At 46.6% G+C, this 4637-nt stretch overlaps 2 non-coding genes across 2 annotated transcripts; both read left to right on the forward strand.

Moving 5' to 3' along the window:
• The first annotated feature begins 322 nt into the window (after positions 1 to 322).
• On the forward strand, positions 323 to 425 carry LOC146184671 (U6 spliceosomal RNA). The gene has a single exon (XR_014708987.1). It is a non-coding gene; the product is annotated as a U6 spliceosomal RNA (small nuclear RNA).
• Positions 426 to 441: 16 nt separating this feature from the next.
• LOC146184672 (U6 spliceosomal RNA) lies at positions 442 to 544 on the forward strand. Its single transcript, XR_014708986.1, has one exon. It is a non-coding gene; the product is annotated as a U6 spliceosomal RNA (small nuclear RNA).
• Positions 545 to 4637: the final 4093 nt, after the last annotated feature.

Below are 4637 nucleotides of genomic sequence, written 5' to 3' on the forward strand. Positions count from 1 at the left end.
ACTACAGTCTGTAATCTCCTAAATTTAGCCCTATCTGCCTGCCGGATCTCAATAGAATAGGCTACAGGGAGTACCTCAACAGTAGCAGTCAGAAACCTCTCTGAGTTAAGCAAGTTTTTATTGTTTCTGTCGTTTTATATTTCTTAAAGTCATGATTACAGCTAAGAACTCAATGCGAGTCCTCTTTTAAATTCGTGTTTTTATTATTTTAGACAAAATTTTGTATTGGGTTCAAAATTATAGCTAATGTTTTAAGTGTAACTGGGCCAGTTTTTCAATGTTAGAACGGGAGTATATATACAGCTTTGCTAGCAGCAATGTTGTACTTCCGAAGTACATATGCTAAAATTGGAACGATACACAGAAGATTAGCATGGCCCCTGCGCAAGGATGACACGCAAAATCGTGAAGCATTTATAAAGTTTTGCTAGCAGCAATGTTGTACTTCCGAAGTACATATACTAAAATTGGAACGATACAGAGAAGATTAGCATGGCCCCTGCGCAAGGATGACACGCAAAATCGTGAAGCGTTCCGCATTTTTTTTTGGTTATAATTTTCGCAATAGTAAAATTCACCACCAGATTTCGGAAATCTGGTGAATTGTTGGAGCTCCTGGTGTCCAAGTACACGAACTACTACACCAGACAAAATCAGGTGATATCTGGGGAAAACCACTCAGCGGTGCTGCTGATCCAAGCGTTTAACACTAGGATGCGCAAGCGGCCGCTCAATCTCAAGAGAAGAAAACCTGGACGGTATTGAAGTGACTGAAGTGCAGCACAGGTGAATTGTTATGCATCTTTGGAGTGAGGAGGCCGGCTTCGACGGCAAACTTCCAGAGGACTCTGCAACATTATGGATCGAAGTTTTCAAGGACGAAAACGTCATGGGCGAAAAGCCCTACAAGGAACTGGCATTGTATGCACTGGCCTGTCTCTCATGCCCAGGTCAAATGCAGCATTGGAGCGGGTCTTCAGTCAAGTCACATGCGTGACGACCATGTACTGAAGCAAGAGTCGCTGAAAACTCTGGATGCCTTTGTGAGGATTCGCTCAACATTGGCATCCAGGCAGATGTGCCAAGGCCATAATGTGCTGCGTGAAATTTGTTATCACCGATGGTATGATACACGGGTTCCGCTCAGACATATATGACGCCCAAAGTGAGGATTAGATGCTGCATTACATGCTTTTATTTTAATAAAATGAGTTATGACAGCTATTTCTTGGTGTTTTTTTAGCATCTTATAGCAATTTTGGATTCTGGGGAAATCTGGGGAAATTTCGTCGAGGTTCTGGTGTAGCGGCAACTTTCCAATCTGGCAACGCTGCGGACCAGCATACAAACGCTGCTGACTCCATTTTGTAAACGGCAAAATGAGAATGTTCAAATAATAGATTCCACTTCGAAGTTCGAAGGCGCAAAGACTGTCATTTAGAATATATATTGTACAAAGGTCGTGTGTCGAAATTTCAATTCGCCATTATTTGTTGCTGGCAGTACACTGTGGCACATTATTGTTCAAAATCACCCATGTGGCCCATTGTATGGCCTGTCTTCTGCCTCACGGTACCTACGTAGACGGGCTGCTCAAATGAACATGCTGAAGGATGGAACACGGTTGAACGCGATCGACGAAAAGACGAGGAGGCGCATTCCGCAACCGGTCGATTAGTTGTTTTTATTTATTTTTTCCTCGCATTTCTTTTTTTGTTTAGTTTTTTTTATCCGTCGGGGCTATGGTTGACCGGCTGAACAACGCGACCACGTGGTAGAACTTGCTGTGCGGTGGTTGGATGTTCCTTGAACGGCACCCCACCATTCAGCGCTAAGTTCGCAAATGGGGCGCGTAGTTCTCCCGCGTTCTGACGACCGTTGAGGGCCACTCTCCAATCGTGCTAGGGGTGAGACCGTTGCGTCTACTCAAAAGTTTTAACATGCAAACAAGAGAAGACGACATCGCGTCCCCCACGGATCTCGTTCATCGTTCAAACCAACTTTTATAGATGTTTCAAACGGTCAGCTTCCATCGGTTTGCCGGGCTTCTATGTCGGCCGTCTCGGCAGTTTACGGAGGCAACAACCTGCACCGATTTAAGTTGGAAGCTGCCCGTAATGCTGCTTCTCCACGAGGGATTCGGCAGGCCGCGCAGGAAAGTCACGAAAGCATCGCCTCGGTATGACCTGCGGTGTCGCGTGCTCGAGACGAACCTCATGCGCGAGAACGGCGTTTCGAACGAAGCGACCACACAGCCTGATTTGGTGCTCTCGACAACACCCCAAGCATTCACACCTACGCTGGCTACGCCTGCAAGTAGTTTCAGGCAATGGGCCAAGCGTGGCAACAGTCCAACGACAGTGTTCCCGCTGGTAGCAGGCAAGAAACTTGCAGACGGCGTTCAAGTCCGGGTCGCGACCCTCGAGACGTCCACGGCGAGAAGTCCGCTGGTTGATGCACGCTCTGCGACGGCACCGCGTAAGTTGGGATCGCCGAGAAACTGCAGCGTCGTAAGCGCGGCTGCCATAAAGAGGAGATTGCGTCGTAATTGGTCCTACCGCGAAGCAATTGCCGGCGATCCGCCGTTACACAAGAAATGCAGGCGCAGAAGCGACAAAAGGCTAACGAAACTGCACCAGACCACGGGGTTATCAAAAAGGCACAGGTGACGCTTTCGAAACGACCCTGCAAGGTACAACACGGAAAGCCTTTTGCGATACCAATACCACCTGCGACTACCCCCTGTCATCCCCGACGCCAACGTTACCTCCAAGCTTCTGGCTGGCAACTCCCCGTGGGTTTGTGACTCCACCGGCACTGAACTTGTGACTCCACCGGCATTGCTCCGACCCGAGAACGAAGCTTAGCACGGGGCCTCTTTTCGAGCATCAACCAACGTGGGTTCTTACACAATTTAATCAGAATGCTTAGGCTGGAAATGCGTCACCACTCGTCACTAGAAGCCAACAAAACTACGCAGGTTGCACGCTCTCTTCACCATCACTTGTGTCACACGGCACACAGACCTCACCAGGGAGTAAGCTGAGACGCAGACCTTCTGTCATGCATGCCCTGGAGCGACTACTCAACGCTAGCAAGGAGAACGAAATGAATGCCTCACAAGGCTCTGCAACAAAGAACGAGAAGATTAAAGTAAAGAGGCGGCCATCTTTTGTAGAGTCTCTCTTGTTCAGGCGCAGCAGCAGTGATAATGTAAAGCACGACAACTGCGCTGTACATTCCAGCAGCGATCATCCACAAGCTTCAAAGAGCACTGCTGGTGTGACGCCGCCAAATAGAAAAAAGCCTCGTAGGGCACACAGCCTACAGTTGAAGCCACCTGCACTGGGCCCTTGGGGGTAGAGAACTCTTGAACTTTGCTCCTTTCAGCAATCTCATTGCCAGGTGTCAAGACACTCATGTCAACTGTGATGCTACTGAACTTGTTTGACTTGGACAGTGGCTGCCTTTTCGTGTTTATTGTGCTGTGTCTGTGGTTTATTTGATTTGTTGACAGGCGTTGGTACTTTTGTCTCTCGATCAGCAACAAGAAGATATTGCTAAGATCAGTGAGTGCCTGTTTGCAAACAGAAATTAAATAGCCCTATGGGAGCAATTTTTGAGAAATATTTTGTACTGGATGCAATAATGTGCAGTGAAATGTGTACTTGTAATGAAAGCCTTACTGGTTAAGTTTTCCTCTACCTACGTATTTGTTTTTAGCTGCATAGTTCCTACAGCGTGATATACTATGCATGCTTGCATAGTGCTTTTGATTTGCAACAGCATGCATTCAAAAATGCTGCTGAAGCCACTGCTAAACTTCTGCCGCATTGTCAGAGGGGCTTCAGTGTCAACGTATATTGCACGTGTTTATATTGTTTCTCCATCGTGACTACAGTGATGCTGTTGACTGAATCCAGTCTGTTGCCAAAACCATTGTCCTGGAAAATTCAAATCCATTCTAAATACAACTGAAGTTTCTGAAAGAATTTGGTTGAGTGCTCTTGTATGCTGCTGTGATCTGTACCTTATGGTCTTTCACTGCACATGCGTTAGCTGCATGGGAGATACTCTAATCTACTTTCCACATACCCTTTCATAACAATATGTGTAGACATCTTCTCGCAATCACTGTGCCTTCTCGAGGGTAGTCCACTTTCAATTGTGACAGGGTCTCAAGTCACCTGGAATTGTCATAGAAATTTTGCACACCTGAAGAAATTTGGGAATGGCCAAGTGGTGGCAGTGAAAAACTAGTAAGGGTGATAGCTGGATTGTCCTCAAGGCTGAGGTCACCAGTGCAGGACTTTGATAGCATCTGTATCTAGCCTACAGGCCTACACAAGTCAGCTGTTGTTAATTAAACAATTAATCCAGAGCTGGACAGAGCCGCTTCCCATGAAGAGGTAGTGGGATGAAGCATACTTGTTTGTCGGTCAGGGATACCTTCAGAATGTGTCGAAGCCAGGGAAAAGGCACCAATTGAAATTAACAAACTGCTGATTTGCAATCATTAAGCTGTTCACGTACATTTATTTTACTATTCACTTCGCACATGTACAAGGTGCAGTATCCTGTCCTCCTTGATTTCAGCTATCCTTTTTCGTTGGCCGTGAGGTGCTGGTTAATATTCT

The sequence above is a fragment of the Amblyomma maculatum genome, chromosome 7 (genome assembly GCF_055883805.1).
Source record: "Amblyomma maculatum isolate TAMU_Amacu chromosome 7, ASM5588380v1, whole genome shotgun sequence".
NCBI classification, from domain to species: domain Eukaryota; kingdom Metazoa; phylum Arthropoda; class Arachnida; order Ixodida; family Ixodidae; genus Amblyomma; species Amblyomma maculatum.